Source organism: Molossus molossus, unplaced genomic scaffold, assembly GCF_014108415.1.
Source record: "Molossus molossus isolate mMolMol1 unplaced genomic scaffold, mMolMol1.p scaffold_m16_p_5, whole genome shotgun sequence".
In the NCBI taxonomy this organism is placed as follows: Eukaryota; Metazoa; Chordata; class Mammalia; order Chiroptera; family Molossidae; genus Molossus; species Molossus molossus.
Genome location: NW_023425388.1, coordinates 38,724,292 through 38,746,851, shown reverse-complemented (window position 1 = coordinate 38,746,851; position 22,560 = coordinate 38,724,292).

The following is a 22,560-nucleotide window of genomic DNA, read 5'->3' as shown; positions in this document are numbered from 1 at the left end:
CTGGGACTCAGAGGATATGGTTAGAGAACGGGATTTTTAATTTGTTCTTTTATATCATTGCATTTTTATTGTTTGGAACTTCTTTGTATCATTATACTCCATTAATTGTTTAAGACTCAGGGAAAAGCAGGATTTACGCTGAGGAATATTGTTTCTAAAAGTTCATCATTTCCAAAACATTTAGTATGTGCCTGGTATGTTCTAAACTCTAGAGGTGAAAACACCCAGGATTTTATTCTTAATGAGCTATACATTTGTGAGTTACGTTGCAGGAGATAACTAATAAATATATTAAGTTTTGAAGTGAACATCTCCAGTGACACTGGATCAAATTTTCTTTAGTATTTCAGGTGGTGGTTCATTTCCTTGTGCTGTTGTGTATTTGGCTCAAAATAAATTTAAAATGGGCTGTTCTTACACCAGTCAAACTTGTAGATGCTGCTGATGTGTCTGCTAGTGGTAATTACACTCACAGCATTCTTCACTAATGTACAGAGAGTAAAGGACTTGATTTCATATTTAATCTGTGTTTCCATTTTCCTGGTTATACAGCGAGGAGGCTTCTGACACCACCTCTTACACCGCGTCACAAAATCAAGGCTTATGTCGTTTTCATAATAGGGCATGATTGTTATATGAGTAAGAACTTTTTAATAATTGCTTTAAAGAAAAAGTTCATTGGCATGGATTATTTAAAATTGAGAATTTTGTGACAATGAGATTTAGAAACACTTCTAGTGTCTGGCCAGACCTTGGAAACCATTTCTTTACAGTCAACTTTTTTATTACAGTGAAATTGTTGTGATGAGAGTTGACTTGAAATTGCAGCCTTTTCACTTCAATGCTTTTATTAAGAACCTGAAATCATTACAAAAAATTTAAAATGATTAGTTCAACATTGACAATTTTAACTATATATATATTTTTTTCATTTATTCATATACTTGAATTTAACATTTAAAAAACCTGCCAGACGTTTTTGCAAGACTGGTGCCTTTTTACAAGACTGGTGAAAACACTTTCTTGCTTTTTTAAAAAACAGCGTGTATATCTTTGAAATGTGACATACATATTTACATATATCAAACTTTCTTTTCACATTGTCTATGTGAATTGAATAGAGCTTTCTTCCATCAGAAATACTGTATCTGGTATAAAAAAATATCATTAAAAGATAAAGACCGTGCCATTCATGGTTCATTATCTAATAATCCTCCTATGATTTCTTTGCGATTTAAATTGCAACACTAGCCAGGGTATATACAGCTGTAACTTAACTAGATAATCAGTGACTGGTGTTAATTCGGTGAATTGATAGCACAAGGACACGTATATGCACTGGAAGTCGAAGCCCACAGAAAGCTGTGTGCCGGTGGCAGACACTCACTGCTTTAAGTGCACGTCTTTTATTTATCCACATTAAATAAACTCAGTTCTCGGCAGTATTCTAAGTTTGAAGCAGGTGAGGAAGAGAGTTTGCTGAGGCTGGCTTTGTGTTTTTCCTTTTGAACAAAAATTCTCCTGCAGTGTCAGAAGCTAGCCATTTTGGTAAAAAAAAAAAAAAGCCATGCCTCTGTCCCTCCCAATTGCTTGGATATCGGCAGCAATTCTAATTCACATTTCCTGCTGTGACACGGGATATCCTCTGCTCAAGGGACCATCAACTAGTCTCAAAACCGGAAAACCATTGAAGCCCTCGAAACGTACGCGTCATGTAAATCGGCCGAATGTTTGGCAGTGTTCTTTTCAGAACTTCTCTCCCCTATCCCCCTCCAGGCCCGGGAAAAGTATTCGGGAGGAATAGTTTGGAAGATTTTTGTGTGTGATTTTAACATGTCAAATCCCAACATTTCTCTAGCTCAAACAACAAAACTCTTTTTCGCCTTTAGCACCACGGGTTTAGCATCGTAGAGAGCATCGGCTCATGTGAACGTGTTCAAAGAGCACAGTCTCCTGTGTCACGAGTCCCCCCCGGGTTCCAAGTCTGCACGGACTTTGCGGCTCGGTCAATCTGTGTTGTTACAATGGGTCATAAATGTCACTACTAATATCTTCATTTGTGATTTCTTTTTTAAAGGTCTTTGTGAAAATTAAAGAGTTTACTGTCACTCTCCTGTCTTAGGAAATCAGGCGTCGGGTTTCTTTCCTGTGTGTGTCCTTAAACAAAACAATTGCTTAATAAATGTCTCTTAAAGCCTGCATCTACTTTCTTCCGCTCACAGTTACACATCTTGGTGTCTGGAATATTTTACCTCTACTGTTCTAAACTCAGCTCCATTTGTCTTTTACTTTCTGACATACATGTTTTGCAACAATGCAGCGTTTGTTGGAGTGTTTATTTCCCCAAGGGCTCCAGTATTTCATAATAGGTTAGGCCATTTCTGTAGGTACTAAGAAGCCAGGGCCCCTGTGTGGCCTGTGATCCCCATGCTGTCCACCTCTCTGTCTCCTACAGCCTGTCACCCTCCGAGTCAACTGCGTTGCAGCCTCCATGGTGTGACACTGTGTGACCCAAAGACCACAGCCTCTTGGAGTCAAAAGAAGGATTTCTGTTCACGTGTGTGTGTTTTAAAAATTTATCTTTATTATTGAAAGTATTACAGATGTCTCCCCTTTCCTCTCGCTTGACCTCCTGCTCCCCTTCCCTCCCCCCCCCCCCCCGGCCTCCGCCGCAGTCCTGTGTGTATCTGTGCGTCACGCGTACAGCCCTGTGTGTGTCTGTGCGTCACGCGTACAGCCCTGTGTGTGTCTGTGCGTCACGCGTACAGCCCTGTGTGTGTCTGTGCGTCACGCGTACAGCACACCTCCTGTTCCCTCCCACACTAGGCAGCCGCTCCCTGAATGCCGGTGGGACAATGAACATTTAAAGGCCGGGTCCTGTGTCACCAGACATGTGGACTCCAGGGGCCAATAAAATTAAAGCTGAAATCAGATGACCACTAATGGTGGCCAACTTTTATTTGCCAGTTAAGGGACTTCAAGATACCCTACTACCTGTTACTACCATCATTTCACCTGACAAAGAACATTAAACTTAAAAAGAAAGTAGAAAGGACATAATCTCAGAATAAAGGATCCTCACGGTGTGAAAGTTCCATGTAGTCTACATACCACGGAATTACAGACATGTGCTGTTCACATGAGTTATTAGAATTTGGAAGTGGGACCTAAAAATGTGACCTTGGTAATAATTAGTCATACACTAGAGTAATCCAAAGAAGCGAATCATGAGATTTGCTTTTTATGATCTGCTCCAATGTCTTCTCCCCTCCATCCACCTCTCCTTCAACTTAGTGCCCATCACATTCTTTCAGGCACACCCCTGTGCGGACCCTGGGTGTGACTGAAGGTCAAAGAGGACAGGCCAGCGGGTCTGCGTGGGACTTGGCGGGTCATGTTCTGCATGAAAATGCTGGTTGCACTTTATTTCCTGACTCATAACTCATCATCGGTTCCTCATTTTCGTTCTAGGTATTTTCACCTTAAGCACCTTTTCATAAACATCTCTGCTGTGAGCATTCTCTCCACAAACATTTCCACCACACAACTGCTAATTGGCCCTAAGACAATTTCACCATAAAAGATAAAAGAACTGGCTGACCAGTTTGGTTTATACTGGCAGCAATATATGGAAACTAGCTGTCGTTTGGGGTTTATTTCTTCATGGACGAGTTCTTGGGCTTACATTCCAGTTGTGCCGCCGGTATTGTGCGGCTTTGGGCTTTTCTTTCTCCAATTTCGACACTGGTTTTACCCTTATCTAATTTAATGAGCTTTTTAGTGGCTTATCTTTATTGAGTCTTTCCAAAGAATTCAGCATAGTTTCCCAAGAGATAGTGATTCTTTTTGCAATCAGATGTCAGCAACGGATGAATTTTTAAGTAGTTACAATAACAAGTGCCATTTGGCAGAGACAGATTTGGGAACAAATGACACAAATGGTAAAGAAGAGGTGCAGCAGTGGGCCAGGGCGCGGCTTCCTGGCACGCGGCCCACTCAGGATCTGAGAGGAGAATGGAGGGCATCGGATCCCGGCAATCTAATTCGGAACACCTCTGGCTCTGGCCGGGTGGCTCAGTTGGTTGGAGCGTCGTCCCATACAATAAAGGGTTGCAGGTTCAATTCCAGGTCAGGGCACATACACAGGTTTCAGGTTCAATTTGGTCAGGGTGCATATATGATGCAACTGATCGATGTTTCTCTCTGTCCCATCCTCTCTCTCTAAAATCAATAAACATTTCCTTGGGTGAGGATTGGAAAGAAGAACACTTGTATCCTGATGTAAAAGCACTGAGAATAGCCCTGGCTGGTATGGCTCAGCGGTTGGAACGTCGGCCTGAGGACCAGAGAGTTCTGGGTTCGGTTTCTGCTAGGGGCACACACACACACAAAAAAGCACTGATAATATAGAGACTTGCTGGTTCCATTTGAACAGAATAAATTCAAGGAAATGATACCTAGAGGCTGTCTACAGTCCCAGGAAGCCCAGGGAGCCCAGGGGGTCTCATCCTGTGAGTCCACACCCATCAGGTGGCTCTGGCTCCCAGAAACTCTGGGCTGAGGAAGGTCATTCGGGTGAAACGTGTCCCGTTCGCCTGCTGCAGCGCCTGTTGCTCCCGCTGCTTTGGCATTCGTCCTGGATATTTTATTTTGTAAGGATGTGTCATTTAACAGTTGTATTAGAGGAAACTGAAGTGGAGTTGTCCGACCTGCACTTGGTACTTACAGCTTCTGCCAGGGTTCTGCCCAGCAGCGCGTGAGATGCATGTTCAGTGACCAGAGTCCTCTCCTTAACACGGGGAAAACCTGAGACACCGCCAGTGATCACCTGTCTAATTCCGTAAAGCACGCAAAGCACGTGCTGGAAAAAAATAGCAAGGTGGGTTCTGACAGGTGCTGTGAGGGAAAGTCAACTTCGCCCCATCTCAGGTGTGAAAAATATTTGGTGGGAAGACAAAGTTTTTTCTCCACTGGCGCCGTGGCTCTCCCTGCCGCCTTCAAGACGCAGGAAGCCACCAGGCGGCGGGGCCGGGAAGCGGGATAATCACAGATTAGGGGCAAAGTCAGTGCAGGGGAGGCGCTGGGCTTTGCTCCTAGAGCATACCTGAACCTGTGACAATGCTAACACGCTTTTAATATGGTTCTGAATCTTCTCGGGCGAGCGATTAGTTCAAGAAGACTGTGCCCAAGCTGATCATTTAACACACAGTACTGCGAAAGGTACATTTACATTTCAGTATGTGAAGTATGGCTGTTCAATTAAATAAAATGATTGTTCTCCTAAATTAACTTTACTCTGTTTGGATACTGTGGTTTCTTGCATATGCACAAGAAGTTCATGAAAGCAGTTTCTGTGTCGGCTTCACCGTCAGGAGAAGATCTTGGCATGCAGAGGGATGAGGCCAATTTTATACCAGTGCTGTTAGATACTTTTAAGAAGTGATCGGTTAATCTCACTAATGGGCTGAGGTTTTTTTCACTCAGCTGATGGAATGGAAATAAAGCTTTTAGAAGTCATTTCGTCAAAGTGAAACATCTTACATTATCGAGAAGGAGTAGTTGTAATTTTGGTTAAAATGTTCCCCATTAAGTTAAATATATCCATTTTGGAGTGATAACGCAAGTGTAATTTTGGTGAAGCAAAGTGTCATGATGAAAACACTCTTCTTGCTAAATTAAGAATCCTATGGAATAGATAGCAGAACTTGGAATTGATTTTTGTATACGCACAATTTATAATTCATCCAAAGAAGTTGCGATAGTCTTTCAATTAAAGTAGAGGATATGTTGCCAAAATTCACATTACATGCACACACACACACACACACACAATAACTGAGACACAAATAAAAGGTATCAAATGGTAATATTCACATTTTCTCTTTGCTGCCAATCAACTGGATCTGTGCTTTTGAAGAATTACTTTGTACATCACTCGAGTGTTCTGAAATGGTATTATAGACAAGCCCTCTGTATTTGATTGTCTTTTGCTTAAAACCAGCTGATATCTTTGCTCACAGTAGTCAGCAAATGGAACACCAAACCGCCGAAAACCAAACGGCTTTGGAAGTGATGTGCAGACCTACCGACAACAAAGCTAGTGGTGGGAAATGAAACGTATACCTACAGAAACAGAGACACTGAGCAAATTACATACATAACGAGGGCTCAAAAATGTATAGACTTAGCCTGAAACACCAATCAGAAAGAATATATGTACCCTATGTTCATAGCAGTACTACTTACAATAACTAAGATCTGGAAACAGCCCAAGTGTCCATCAGTAGATGAGTGGATAAAAAAGCTGTGGTACATATATACAATTGACTACTATGCAGCTGTAAGAAAGACCTCTTATCCTTTGAGACAACATGGAGGGACCTAGAAAGTATTATCCTAAGTGAAACAAGCCAAATAGAGAAAGACAAATACCACATAATCTCACTTATTTGTGGAACATAATGAACAAAATAAGCTGATAAACAAAATAGACCCAGAGACACAGAAAGGAGTGCAGCTCAGATCGACAAACCTCGGGGGGGGGGGGGGGGGGGAGATAAGCCAAAGAACTTACCATACATATTCATGTATGTGTACATAACCAATGGACATAGATAACAATGATGGTGGTTGGGGGACGAGGGAGACGGGATCGGGAGGAGGGTGTCTAGGGGGAGAAAAGGAGAAAAAAATGTATAGATTTAATTTTGAAGTTCTATAATTTATCTTTGGGATATCTCAAAGTTTGAGTTGAACCTTTTGATGAAATGAAATTGAGAAGGTTTACCATTTTCTAAGAATCACAAGGTCAACTTATTTGACAATTTTTGTCATAAAAATATTTGTCAAAGAATAGAAACAAAGCAACAGAATCTGTGAAAATATTTGGGCTGAAGTCAAACATTTGAATAAGAAAAAAGTAACAACAACAAAAAAAGAATATCCTCTTTTTTCTCAGAATTTGCTCTGACTTCACTAGAAGGAGCAATCAAAAATGTCAAAAATTTCAAATTTATTAACCACAAATGAAATATAGAAGGAGACTGTGGCCCAGCCCGTGTGGCTCAGGGGTTGAGCGTCGACCCATGCACCAAGAGGTTGCCTGTTCAATTCCCAGTCAGGGCACATGCCCAGGTTGTGGTCCTGACCCCCAGTGGAGGGCATGCAGGAGGCGGCCAATTGATGTTCTCTCTCATCAGTGTTTCTAGTTCTCTCTCCCTCTCCCCTGCTCTCTGTAAAAAATCAATAAAGAAAAAAACAGAGAAGAAGGGGGCTGTGGGTAATTATATTAAAAATAAAGATTAGATTATATTAAAAATGCATTCTTTATAAAAATATCAGTGCTATGGCATGGAAGATAGATTTGGGGTGGGGAGCCCAACTTTATATAAATGTATTCCAAGAATAATTTTCCCATTTATTTTTTAAAACATTGAGAAAATCAATATAAATTATTTTTATTTTTATTTAATATAAACAGGCTTCAGTTATAGGAAGAACTTTGAAAATATGTGAATAGAACAATTTTATAGTTCCACCCATAAAATAAATCAACTTAGTCAATAAATAAACACTTCAGTAATTTTACATTTAATTATTTTTGGTATTCCCTTCTACTCTCCAAAGTGTCCCGGTTTGGACAATGAATTTGATCTGACATGTGCAGTGCAAAGTGTCACGGTCTGTTAGTGACGTCTGCCACAAGCGAGCAAGATGGTCCTGGGGCATCTTCCAGTCTTGGTGATTCTTGCTGGAGGACAATCGTCCTCGTAACATTAATCCCAGCTGTGGCTGTAAAAAGGAAAAATGCTTAGGTGGCAGTGCTGCTCCTAAGGAAAACCCAAAAAGAGGATGTCCCCCAAAGTCTCCCACAATACAGTTGTTAAATGGCAACGATTTTCATTTCAGTCTCAGGAGCCAAGAGCAAGAGCCGCATATCAGATAAATGTCAATGTCACCCGAACTGGTGATCTAAATGGTGTGTGTGACCCTCTGTATCAGTTCCTTGGACCCTCTATCTTTTCTGTCTCTGTCAGTCCCGAAGAGCCTCAGGATGTGCAGTGTGGAGAGGTGAAGAGGGAGGGGAGCCTGGTGGCTGCGACCACAGGTAGGGAACTGGAGCTATGGCCCCTGGCAGGAGATGTGCCTGTGAAGACGGAGTTCTGCCAGGGAGGCTCTTTACCCGGCTTGATCTGCTCTGAGCATTAGACTCTTGACTGTGATGGACTCATCTTGTTCTTCCAAATACCCAGGAATTGGGACTTCAGCCACTTACTCCTAAGCCACGTGCTGCGAGGCTGAGAGCTGCTCCTCCTCTGAAGTCCCGCTCTGAGCATCCCACTCTGTGACCACGTGCACCATTCCGGTTACTCCCTTCACACAGACGCTCTCCAGCACCTCCTCCCTGTCAGCCAGCCCCTCCCGCGTCCGTGACCCTCCTCCAGACCCTGGTCCTCACTCTGGCACCTCCCAGTGAATGTTCCCCGTGCCCGTGGCTGCTCTGGACCGAGACGGCTGTCGCCCTTCTCTGCATTCCGCCCAGATGCCCGGTGATGGTGGAGAACCGCTCAGCACCGGGCGCTGGTGACTCCAGACACTCGAGGTGAGCGCGCTCTCCGGACCCGGCCCACTCGGGCAGTGTCCTGACTCAGCTCTCATTCTCCACAGAACCTCTGCCATTGTCCCCAAACCACACACACACCCTTGCACATCAGAAAGGATATCTCTCTTACGAGGTGCTGCGCATGCCCCTTGCTCCTTGTCCGGTGTCAGAGTGGGAGCTGCCCCGAAACACGGCCACCTCCCCCACCGTGCTCTGCCCCTCGCCTCACCTCCCCGGCCCCCTCTCCCGGAGCTTCACCCCCTCTTTTCTGCTGGTGTCTCCCATCAGCATTAAGGTCTGCTCAGGACTTTCCCCCCTAAAAACTCTCGCTTAATGCCTGCTCTGGACTGACCGGTGTTCCCCCCAAATTTCTTAGTTGAGTCTCTAACCCTCAAGGTGACAGTGTTGGAGACAGGCCCTATGGGGGATTAGAGCCTTCACTGGGAGAGAGGCCAGTGCTCGTTCTGCCCCCTCCATGGGAACAGGGAGCAGGGGCACCCCAGGAGGCAGGAGAGACCGCTGGCCAGAAATCAACCAGCTTGGCACCGATGCTGAACCTCCAGCTTCCAGAAGCATGAAAGGTAATTTCTGTGGTTTAAGTCACCCAGTCTAGTATGTTTTGTATGGCAACGTGAGCTGCCTGACAACCCACAGTGCCCTCCAGCTTTGCCCCAGCTCTGTCTTGTCACTCACAGCCAGCCCTGTCGAAGCACAGCCTCATCTTTCTCTCGTTCAACTCGTCTATAAGCCACTGGCGTCGTAGGATGAGCATACTCCTGAAAAAGAAAGTTTAACTAAGTCCACAGGCCAGCGCTGTGCTGGAACCCACTTGGTCTGTCCAATGGGGAAAACGAATTTTCAAAAAATAACTTCCCAGTGACTGTTACTCCGGTGGAATTGTGTGGTGCGGTAGGGAGGGGCCAGCTGGTGCTGCGAGAAGCCCTTACATCGACCCAGCCTGGGCTGGGCACAAGGCTGATGCTGGCATCCCTGGTAATGACAGGCAGCCCCGGTTACGAAGGATGTGTGGGAGCTGGCCAGATTGCTGAAGACAGGGGTACAGTTCGAGGCTAAAGAAGAGTGTAGAAAAGGTCTGAGTTCGGAGGGAGCATAACGTCGTGAGGTGAAAGGTCACAGGGCGGGTGTATAGTGGGCAAGGGAAAGAGTGGCCCAAAGTGAACCCTGCCTGAGAGAGAGGCAGGGCCTCGAAAGCCACGCCAGGGGCTTTGCACACCATCCTCAGAGCAGTGGGGAGCTGGTGAAGGGCTCGGAGGGGAGAGCAACAGGGTCGCATTTGTATTTAAAGAAGATCACTGTCTGCTGGTGGAGTTGGGTTGAAGGAGTTGGGTTGTCTTCAATAATAATTAAGCACTTCCCTTTGAGACAAGGTACGGTATTTTTCCCACACATTTGAGATCAGTGTTGGTCAGTGGACTCAGTTCAGTGGCCTGTGCTTGCTCACAAACGGCCTTCGTATAAAAAGTGCAAAGTCCTGAAGACCAACTGTCAGAGGAAGATTCCTCCTGACCTCAGGGCTGTGAGTCTATCTAGTGTCGGCATTGTCGAGTTTCTGGCTTCCTGGGCCATTCATGTTCCCTCCCACCATGGTGGCAGGCAGATTGGAACAGGGAAATGGAGGCGTCTCCGCTTTGTCTTCAGGACCTCTGTCAACCAGCAAGTGCATGTCGAGCCCCAGAGACTTCGCTGGCTCCAAAGTCTCCATCGATCAGCAGCTCCAAAGGAGACATCTGAGTACCTTGTGTATTCATGGAGACTGTTTCATTTACTGCTTGCTTGCTTGCTTGTAGCAAGAGATGAAGAAAAACATCCTTCAGGTTATCATTGGTGACAGATCACACAACGTCCATCCACCACCCCTTCATCTCAGTGAGCAAATGCTTCCCATTTCCTGAAGAATCAAGTCCGAAGTTTTATGCTGTGAGTCCAGCCCCTGCCCAGTCAGATCTGTCCAGGTGTCTATAGGATCCGCCTGCCTACGAGCTAGGTCCCTGTACAGGCTCTGCATTTTCTCCTTTTTTTTTTTATTCATTTATTCATCAAATATTTATTAAATACCTACTATGTACCCAGATAATAGGGGTAAAGTAATGAACAAAGCAAAGTTCCTGCTTTCATAGAATTTACATTCTGGCGAGACAAGTAATAAATACCATGGGACCATCTTTATTTTTGTGTATGTCTGAAAAAACTTTAAAATTCACTGTAAATTGAACCCTTCAAAAAACTATCATGATTAACATTTTGTGACCAATTTTCTGGACATTTCTCTATACATACATTGCACGCCCCCCCCCCCCCACACACACAGGTAAGCAACACACACACACACCCCTTTATATCAGTAAGACAAGCTATATACTTGTTTGCTTTTAATTTAAGAAATTAAGGAAAGTTTTCCATGTCACAGAGTACTAGTAGGGATCACCTTTTTTTCTCCTCAAACCTCACCCAAGGATATTTTCCTATTATCATCAGATAGAGAGGGAGGAAGGGAGAGGGAGAGAGAAACACCGATGTGAGAGGGACACATCAATCGATTGCCCCCCACACGTCCTGACCAGGGCTGAGGATGAACCGCAACTGAGGTATGTGCCCTTGACTGGAATCAAACCAGTGACTCATTGATCCTCGGGCCAACACTCTAACCACTGAGCCAAACCGGCCAGGGCGGGATCCCCTTTTTAATGTCTATATAGTATTCTATTAAATGTATTGACTATAACTTAACCACTTTTTAAAAAAATTTTTTTCCTTCATTGATTTGAGAGAGAGAGAGAGAAACATCGATGAGAGAGAACATTGATTGACCGTCTCCTGCATGCCCCCCCACTGGAGATTTGGCCCACAACCTGGGCATGTGTCCTGCCTGGGAATCCAACTGGCAACCTCTTGGCGCATCGGTCTACACTCAACCACTGAGCCACACCAGCCGGACTTACTTAACCATTTCATGGCCTTTATGCTATTTTCTTTCCTTCTCTAGTTTCCCAGCCTGAAATGCCCTTCCATTCATCACAGATGCTCATGTACACGACTGAAACCCTCAGTTGCTTCAGCCTTCTGCTCAAATATCAGAAAATCTTCCCCGAGCAGCCTGACAAAACAGCACCTATCCCCGTACCCTGATTTATTTCCCTGCAAAGCACAGACCTGAAGGAACGGGGGGTTCAAGTCATATGTCTCTCTATTCGTGAACGAAAGGCCACCCTAGACTGGAAAACACAGAGAAAAATAGGAGGGACCACAGAGCTGGTTGTGGAGGATCTGAGACAAAACAGTAAAACTTCTGCCATAACACATCCTCTTATTAAAAGGAGAAACTTGATCTCCCTCAATTAACACTTTGCTGCCTTTCTATTAAGATCCAGACAGCACTTACTAAACTGTAATGTGTGTCTGAATGACCTGGGGATGCTGTTAGAACACAGACTCTCGCTCAGGGGTCTGGGCGCGGCTGGAGACGCCACCTTTCCTACAGGACCCCAGCAGCTGCCCAGGCTGTCAGGATCACTTTGACAGCAGCAGAATCTCCAAGTCCCTGCGTGGCTCGAGTGTTAGAAAGAGCCCACACTACCACAGCATAGCCTGTCCCGGGCCAAGTACATGTTCCACCAGCAAAATTCTACCAATGAAAATCCCCTTCAGCTTTTGTTGTCGTCCCGACCTCAGAGCGCAGGCCAGCCTTGCACGCAGGTGGCGCCAAGCTTTGCTTCCTGCCTTTCTTCCTCCCTGCCCCGTTGCTTCTTGGCCGGCTTCCAGGGTTCTATTTCTAAGCCTGCTCTCTCCCTATTGAAATGCTCCTCTGAGCTTCTCTCCCTGGATCAGGGCTGCCCCTCTGTGTCCTCCCCAAGTGGGCTCATTGACAGTATCTTCACCTACAGCCACGAGTCTCAACCCTGGGTTTACATTAGAATAACCTGGAAGGTTGTGACAAACATCGATGCCAGGGTCACATACCGAACCAATTAAATAAAAGCTTCTAAGGGGAGAGCCCAAACATAAATATTTTTGACACTCCCCAGTGATTCCCATGCGCAGCCAGGACTGAGAACCACTGAGCTCTAGATCGATTGCAAACATCACCACTAGCTGAGGTCTCCCACCGAAGCTCCCGACATGAACTTCTTTTTTTTTAACAGAATTATTAAAGAGTGATAAATACACAATAAACTGCATATGTTTCAAGTTTGAGAAGTATTGACATACGCATATGCCCATGAAACTTTATCATAAAGGCAATGAACATAAGTGCATCCCCCAAAGTTTCAGCATGGCCTCTTGTTATCTTCCTCCTTTTCTCCCATGCCTGGCCCTAGGTGACCATTGATCTACTTCTTGTCACTATTGAATTATTTGAATTTTCTAGAATAGTCTACAAAGTAAGATTTATAGACGTTTAAATTTTCTAGATGAAATCATACAGTATCTACTTTTTGTTCTGCCTTCTTTCAGTCAGCATAATTATTTTGAGATTGATATGTTTTGTTGTATGTATCTGTAGTTCATTTATTCTTATTGCTGTATAGTGTTCCATTGGATGTATATAGTTCAATTTATTTATCCATTCATCTGTTTAGAGATGTTTGGGTTATTTGCAGTTTGGTGTTATATCAAGTAAATCTGCTGTGAGAATTCATGTGCAAGTCCTTGCATGGACATATGTTTGCATTTCTCTTGGGTAAATATCTAGGAGAGAAATGGCTGGGTTGTATGGTAGGTGTATGTCTATCTTTTTAAGCAACTGCCAAGCTAGTTTCTAAAGTAGTTGCAATATTTTATAAACCCACTAGCAACGTATGAGAGTCCCCCGCCTAACTGGGCATTGTCGGTCTTAGGAGTGGAGTGCGAGATCGAGAGAGGCATCGAGGAGAAAACTGGGGCCGAAAGACATTAAATACGTGGCTTCAAATCCAACACCTGGTAAGTGGCCAAGCTCGTGAATCCAAGGTTCTGGAGTTGTGCTCTTAGGCTGCCTTTGTAGTGTGCGGAGAGCTCAGTGGATGCCCAACAGAGCTCAGCAGAGCCAATCTCTTCCTCGTGAGGTACGTTTCATGTGTGTTAGGACAAGGGAATCTTGGTCTCCTGTGTTTTCTAGCCTTCCTGGGGGAGACCGAGGGCCCTGGCAGCTCGTCTGTCCCTACGTTGACAGAGCCATCTCTGTGTCCGTGAGCTCCTATCTTATTCCCTTGGCTCCATTCCCTCCCATCCCAGAGGTAAACTATCTCCCATGCAACCGGCCAGTGGCTCACCCGACAGAGCAGAGGTGGCACCTGACTGGGCTCCTGCAGGAGAAAGGAGTTCCACCTCTGCAGGGAGTGTCCCCATGGGCAGCCGTTCCAGGACGAACAGAGGCTGTTGGCCCTGTATTCTCTCTGTCAGGAGAGCCACTCTCAAAATATAGAGGTGCTCCTTCCTTCCACAAATGAAAAAGTAAATTACTCCCTGGTTTGCTGCTGTATTTGCAACAATTTTCACAGCGAGGATTTCTGTATAACAAGCCACTTACAGTCAGATTCATTGATTTTGATGTGACTTATATTCCGAAAATGTATTGATTACTTAATTTTTAAGGAAAAAAGGAAATTCAGGAAATGGAAAATCTGCAGTTTACATGGTAACAAGAGGCTTACCACACAACACTGTGAACGTGCTAATCGCCATGGAATTGTAAACATGAAATCATTAATTTTATGTTATGTAAATTTCAACTCAATGGAAAAATGCTTACCAATACTTAATACTTTTCTTAGGAGATCATCTCAACATTCTCAACATAGAGAAATATGGTGATAATGAACAGTTTATGTCGAAAACATGGCTTAGGGCATGTTCTAGGGTCTGCCCCACCAAAGACTGTGGGAATCAGTTCTTTATAGATACAGGTGATTGAACCAGGGGTTGTAATTTGACCCAAGAGTAGTTCATTCATAGGCAGGTGACTTGGGTCGATTAATCTCTTGGTATTTTGAACTAACACACTTAGAAACCAAGATGAGTTGGTATTGAACACTGGACATTTGAAATTATATGGAGTCAAGGCTGTAGTTAAGGCAAATTAAGCCATGTCAAGCCAAGTTACCAGGGGGCCAGGCTTATGACTAAGCAGAGAAAATGAGAGAGAGAGAGAGAGAGAGAGAGAGAGAGAGAGAGAGAGAGAGAGGAGGAAGGTGAGGAGGAGGGGAAGAGGAAGAAGAGGGAAGAGAGACAGATGCTGGCTCTGAGGATTTCCCTAGCTCTATGTTGTGGGAGGCAGCTGCACTGACGCTCTTGTGCTCATGAGATTGTACACTGCATCCTATTGAGTATGCTTGAGAGTATATCTGATACTAAAAGCTGAAAACATTGATACAGTTTGGAGTTTCCTTTCATGTCTTCTAAACTTGGGTTCTTTACTGTATGAACACTCACATTTCTTGGGCATCGTTAGGGGCGTTAAGCAATCCTTAAGGGAAATCTCGCACTCTCTTTGGTGGGCCAAGGGCAGCTGGTCTTGGCTCTGCGTGTTTCACAAAAACACTGGGTTCTGTTACTGGTTCTGTCACTGAACGTATCACTTTTCTGACTTGTCGAATGGGGTTGATAATACCAGATTTAGAATTTTACAGGAGGCATATGATGATCAAATGAAATGATGAGTAAAAGCACTTTATAAATTATACATTGGTATGACACAGTAGAGGCACTGTAGACTACGACCGGAGTAATGGATGTGCAGGGTGCAGACAGTGGTGAGGGATGGGGGGATCGCTCTGAGCAAAAGGTGCATTCCTTAAGTTCACCTGTAGTCAAAGTCAGTAACGTCCTGACCACTCTCCGTCACGAATCTCCCTAGAGTACTAGGTTGAGATGGACTTTATTCTTCTGGTCCTTCAGTATCGAGCAAGATGCCTGGCACCTCAGCAAATGTGCCGGGAGTGGAGGTGAGGAGCACACCTGTGACCGACCAGCAGGTCTGCGTGCGGAGCGTGACGGTTACCCTGGGAGAAAGGCTGACTGGGGCTGAGTCCAGTTCCATACAGAAAACATGCTAAGATTAAAATAAAACCCCTTGTGTAGACTAACGCTGGGTCGTCATTCCCAGAGGACTGTGGGGTGGGACCTAGAATGAGGCATGGAGACCATGTGAACCTCAAGTTGTCTGCAGAGACTTCAAAGACCTCAAGTAGAAAGTGTCGACGAGAGTGATCCATCGACACTGAGGTATGCCCAGGCCAGTTCTCTCCCATGACCCCCCACTCTAGCAGGGTAACTCATGAGCTCCTCAAGGAATACGGTGTAGTCTCTCATGACCGGGAGGTTCTCCATCAGCCCCCAGGCTGCGTTTTCTTCACGCATCTCCTATTTGGCATCCTCAGAAACCGAATGCCGGTAATTCCCCTAGTAAACATCTCCTTCCTCGAGTCATTTCCTTGCTGGGCTCTGCCTTTCAGAAACTTTAATACCCAATGGAATGGGGTAAGCACCATTTGCTCATCCACTCACTCACTCACTCACTCAGTCACTCATTCATTCATTCGATGTTGCCAAGTGTTTACTTATTCTTTTTTTTTTTTTTTAATTCTCACCCGAGGATATTTTTCCATTGATTTTTAGAGAGAGTGGAAGGGAGGGAAGGAGAAAGAGAGAGAGAGAGAGAGAGAGAGAGAGAGAGAGAGAGAGAAATATCCATGTGAAAGAGGAACATTGATTGGCTGCCTCCCACATGACCTAGACTGGGGCTGGGGATCGAACATGCAACACTCAGGAACGTGTGCTCTTGACCAGGAATCGAACCCAAGATCCCTCTGTCAGGGCCGATGCTCTAACCACTGACCCAAACCAGCCAGGACTACTTATTCTTTAAGACACATGTCAGGTATTACCTCCTAATCTCCATCACCGGCACCACCTCCCCATCCAGCAAGGGGTCTTTTCTCTAGGCTCCTATAGTACAAATATCTTGATCTTTCCTCTCTCAGTGCATTTATCGCACAGAAGTAATTATCTGTTTATATGTCTGGCTCCACTGCTAGAGTCTAAACCCACACAGTCAGGGGTTCCTAACCATTTTTTTTTTTTCTGTACTTTAAACAGTGCTTGACACAATGCAAGTGCTACGTATATATATTTATGGAATCACTGAGGGAACTTACACTAAAGAACCATGATTTTCAGATTGTGTATCTCCGTGGAGGTGTCTGGCACTCTTACTAAAGACTGACCAACTTTTATGGCGCGTCATGACTATTATACCCGGAATCTCATGGAGAAATGAGTCTCTTGCTGCCTGCCTCATCCCTTTCACACGTCCTCCCTCGTCTGCCCCACAGGGACCCGAGGAGCAGGGTCCCGCTCATAGTGAGGGGGCTGGCACGTCCTCCCTCGTCTGCCCCACAGGGACCTGAGGAGCAGGGTCCTGCTTACAGTGAGGGGGCTGGCACGTCCTCCCTCGTCTGCCCCACAGGGACCCCGAGGAGCAGGGTCCCGCTTACAGTGAGGGGGCTGGCACGTCCTCCCTCGTCTGCCCCACAGGGACCCGAGGAGCAGGGTCCCGCTCATAGTGAGGGGGCTGGCACGTCCTCCCTCGTCTGCCCCACAGGGACCCCGAGGAGCAGGGTCCCGCTTACAGTGAGGGGAGCTGGCACGTCCTCCCTCGTCTGCCCCACAGGGACCCGAGGAGCAGGGTCCCGCTTACAGTGAGGGGGCTGGCACGTCCTCCCTCGTCTGCCCCACAGGGACCCGAGGAGCAGGGTCCCGCTCACAGTGAGGGGGCTGGCACGTCCTCCCTCGTCTGCCCCACAGGGACCCGAGGAGCAGGGTCCCGCTCACAGTGAGGGGGCTGGCACGTCCTCCCTCGTCTGCCCCACAGGGACCCCGAGGAGCAGGGTCCCGCTAACAGGTGCCGGACTTGCTGAGGATTATCATACAAGTTGGCTCCAGAGGAATCCGGACTCGACTCTGGGATACTGCCTGATTGTTAGGAAGGATTCTCAACCCCAGGGATCAGTTTTATTGACATGGAAAGGTAAGGAGGGTACTAAGGAAAAATATGGCTCGTACTACCCACAGGAGGAAAATCCAAGGAGAAAAGCGTCCGAGGCCAGGAGAGAGGGCTGTCACTCGGCCACGTGTCCTCTTCTCCTCCTTCCCACAGACCCCTCTGCCGCCCCCCAGGAAGGAGCAGAGGCCGCAGCCCCAATGCTCAAGGGTCCTCAGCCCAGGACCCTGGCCGAGCGCTGTGGGACACACGACGACGAGCGGGCGAGGGGCAGGCAGGAGGGTGGGACGGGGTGGAGGGGCCGAAGGGGGCAAAAGGTGAACATCTGTAATGCAACCATAAAACTAAATAAATAAATAAACCAATGTTAAAACAGAAAAAAAAAAAACTAGAGGTTAACAAATGTATTATTATCCTTAAGCCTTTTTAAATCTGAGTCCTTGAAAGTAATTTCAACTAAAATGTACCACCTGCGGAAAGTGTGCATCACCCGTTGACTCCTGAGGGGGGAGGGAGGCCCGAAACCGGCAGTCAGAAGGATAAAGATACACAAACATAGAAAACAGTTATCTACAGGGGCAGGAATGGAAGAAAGTGGAGAGGACAAGAATAAAAGCTACATTTTTTTTTTTGCATACATTTTTGTTGGTTTGACTGTGGAATCACGTAAACATTTTCCATCATTATTAAACAAAATTAAATTTTAAGAAGCAAACAAGATGAGCAGGTCATTCTCTGCCATGATGGGTGATTCCCTGAGAAACAGAATTTGTACAGCGGATGTTTCAGATTTCCCTGTGTAAACCTACCTAGTCAAGAAAGCTCTGCTAAGTGCCTGCTGTTTCCCACGCACTGTCCCAGGTCCTAGGGACATGGTGGTGAAAACACACAACTTGTGCGCGTGTGCACCTCCGTTTCACCGAGGAGGAATCGGGAGTGTGACCAGTAGCAGCCAGTGACAGCAGAGCAGGGTTCCAACTTCCGCAGCGCGTTCCCGCTCCTGGCTCTCAGCCACCATCCCCTTCTCCCTCAAACCTGAACTTCTTGAACTAGAAAACCTGGCATCCAGGACCCAAGGACTTCTTTCGAGCACCGGAAGCAAAACAAGATGGACTTTACCATAACTAAAATAGATAAATCAGGTCTAACTTCCAGAATGCACGTTGCTTGTGATTTCTGCCCCTGAATCATCAGCTGGGGGAGTGATGAACGCCAAATAATGACATGAGAAGCCTGACAGTCGTGCCCTGAGACCAACCCTGCTCATGATGACTGAATGATGGGTGTCTGCTAGTTCACAGTCTCTCTCTACTCCCACAGCCCGGTTGTTAACCCCCGTAACTTCAGGAGGCACAGTGGAGGAGGAGAAACGGCCGATCTGGAAACGTGGCGAGGAGGAACTGACTGCCTTTTCCTGGTTCCGTGGTCACGACGCAGCCCCTCAGAAGGCAAGAGGAAAACAGAGGCAAGCACAGGCCCCCGGCGGGGTGTGGCTTAGATGTCCCTCCAGACAGGCTTTGCGATTTCACTGGATGGTGCTAAGGAACACAGGACACCACAGCCTCCTTCCTTCCTGACATTCAGTCTGATGCCTAGAACGATATGCTGCTGTTGGTAGGTGTTCTCAGGGCGGATAGATGATTCAAAAATAAAGAGGTGGTGATACTAGGGGGAAAAGCACTACGGAGTTGAAGATCTGGGCTCTGGACAAGTTTAAACTTTCAACTGTATTTAATTCATGACTCCCTCAGTGATAACAGGTGAGGTATGAGCCCGAGGTCTGCCGTGGTTTTGGCCTCTCCTCACCCTCTGCTCCATTTCCACACTGAGCCCCACCTGTACTTTCTTCTCACCATATGTTTCAAAATAAAGACAATCTCTTCTGGTTTCCAAGGCTAAGTCCTTCGGTGGTGCACTCGGTCCTCATTCTTTCCCTCTCCTGGGGACCCTCACTACACAGGTCATCACGTGCCTCTTCGGTTGCTTCCTCTAGTTTAACACTTTCCCTCGAGTCTGTCAAGTGCAAAACCTCTGCCAGGTCACTCAGTCGGAACCAACCCACCAACCACAGCCTTTCTTCAGTCCTGCCTCCCTGACAGCCCCTGAACTCTCCTTCGCACAGACCTGTGCAAGTCCTCGTCACCCTGCATTCTTCACTCCTGTGCGGTCTTTTCAGAAACTGTGCTTGTAAAGGCCTCCTGTTTCAGCCACCGAGTCTTTCGGTTACACAGTAATCATTCACTAATCCAGCAGCAGAGCCGGATCTGACCCATGGGACCCAGTCGGTCCCTGGCAGCAGGTGATGGAGAGTAAGGCTGATTCATGCATTGTTGTGAGGGCTCTGAATTCCCAATCCCCAGAGGTGCTTTGCTAATTTTAAGAGAGCTCATGGCATCATTCTTGTCCCAGCTGTTTCTGATCTGTTCCCTGGCATGGGGCGGTGGGGGGTCTGAGTATGTTTCCTCATCCTTGCTGAAATCCAGTTCAACTAACTTCTTCACAGGAAGAGACTGAGGCCCGGAGTGGCCAAATGATTTGCTTAAGATTTCAACCCTGCTAAATGCCAGGGTTGTGAACTCGCTTACTTCTGGGCATGCCCAAGTCATTTAAGCACCTGTACTTCAAGGGACTAGCGACCCTCACCTCAGAGCGTTAGGAGTCATAAAAGAGGTAATGCACCTCAAGTGTTTGACACGCTTCAAGCACTCACTCATATGTAATTCAGCACCGTTTTTTAAAATTTAATTTTAGTAAAATTTTAAATAAACTAGAGTTTTCCTAAGCTGTTATCGCTTAGAAGGTAAACAACCAAAGAAACAGGCCACCTGTGAGTGGATTCCCATCACAAACACCTTTGAGGTTGTGTGCGTTTTGCACAATGTCCAGCCTACTTTAAGTCAGTCCCTTTACCACGTAAACTAGGTTGTGCTTTCTGTCCAAGCCGGGAGCCTGCTGGTGACGGGTGTCAGAAACCCAAGTGCAACTAGTTGGACACAAAGGGCACAAGGAAAGCAGGGAGCTTCCCAGAGAAGTTAAGGACAGCATAAGCTGGGCCTCACCTCGCCCCTTCTAGCACCTTTGCCCCCGTTGCTCCTTTTTCTGCCAGCTTCATTGTTTCCTCTCACTGACCACCGGCTTTTTCTACACTGGGAAAACCAGCTGCTCAAAATTTTCAAGCTTTTCACCTTGCAGTTCCAGACTTTAGAGCAAAACTAACTTGAGTCTTAATCCCAAATAGCTAGACTCATCCCTAGAAAAACATCCTTAAATCCAGGCAAGAGGCCTTGGAAGACAGCATCTGTGGAGAACCCAGTGGGTGGAGCTGGAGGCGGGAGGGGGGTCCAGTAGCCCCTGCCCGAAGGGTGTGGCAGACAAAACAGTAGAAGTTCACTGTACTTTCATTTTCTCCCTACCCGCCTACTGCAAAACCAAAATCTGTTTTACCCTTCTCCAGTTCTGCAAAAATAACATTATACAACCTTCAGGGTTTGGGCAAAAGCACCTTAACTTTAGCAAAGCAATTCTCACTCAAGTGAATATTCTCAGGCCCCGAGCATGAGAACGGAAGGTAGGAGGTCACCGAGGCTGGTAGGGATCAGCAACACACGTTCTACTACTTCAGGTCAATCTCCAGTTCTGTGTGGATCCTGATGTTTATTCCCACTCCTTCTCTTTCTCTAAACCAAAACCCTTCTCACCTGAAAAGCAGACTGTATTTGCAGATGCGGACTTAAAACGGGGTGCGTGGTGCAGAGCGATCTGTATTTTAGAAGGCAGCACGGTGCATTGGTTGTCCTCCAACATCAGCCATCTGCTTGTCAGCCCTACCTGCCGCATCTGAGAGGCACCCTACTGTTTACTTGTTCTGTTTCTGATGTAAACATAAACATCCTCTTTAATCTTATCCATCTTTGTTCGATATGCCAGGTACAACGTTCTCTAGCACAGATGACAAAAACTACACAATTTGAAAGATGGTGGTGACTTTAACCACTTCCAGTTTTCTTATACACTTCCTCCCTTTGGGGAGTACGATGGTGGAAAAATCACAAGCGTACAATGGCTTGTATCTGCAAGAAATTTTATCTGGACTGAACACATTTCTTTTATGACTTGTTTGCACAGAAAACAAAACAATCTGTATCTTCAGTCCTAGGGGGAAAAAGATGAAGAAGCATCCTTCATTTATCTATCCTTTGGCTCAGAAAAGGGGTTGAAATCTTATTTCTTTGATATGGTTTTGTTTACCATAAAACGAATTCTTATTACACAATGCATAAATGCATTTTCATCTAAAAGGCTAAAATATTGTAGTTAAGACTAAAATCCTCCTCGATCATCACCTCCCACTCCCTGTCAGGATAAAGCCAAGCTCCGAATTCAGACTGCATCCTTCCGGACTTCTTTCTTTGCATCTGGCCGCCAGGATCTCTGCTCTGTTTAATGGTCACTTGATGACTGGAGCACACCTTCAACGCCCTCCCTGCTTGCGCCCGGCCTGAAGATCAGTCAGAAGGGAAACCGGGGCCTTCGCAGATCTTTCCTGAGCATGCGCATAGCCTGGCACACACACTGGCCTTCCAGACCCTGAGAACTATGTGATTAACTTTCAACAGCTCCCTGTGGACATCTCATTTCCCAGATCGAGACGGTTTTAGCCGGGCTCTTGTTTGCTCCAACTGGTACTGCAGAATCTAGGAGTGGGGTCAAACAACTGCACTGATTATTTTTCAACAAATTCTCTGGGTATAAAGTTTTTGCCATAGAATAAGTTCGGAGGCAGGTTAAATAATGGCGACTCCCTGCAGATGAGGATTTGCTGCGGAGCTGAGACAGGTTAAACAGTGACGGTGCTCTGCGGATGAGACCTTCTGAGGTGCTCCCTCCAGTGGGTGCAAGGGCTGCTGGTTTTCAAGGCTACTGTGTCGCTGGGGAGAGGGGCAGGTTGAGATAAAATGCC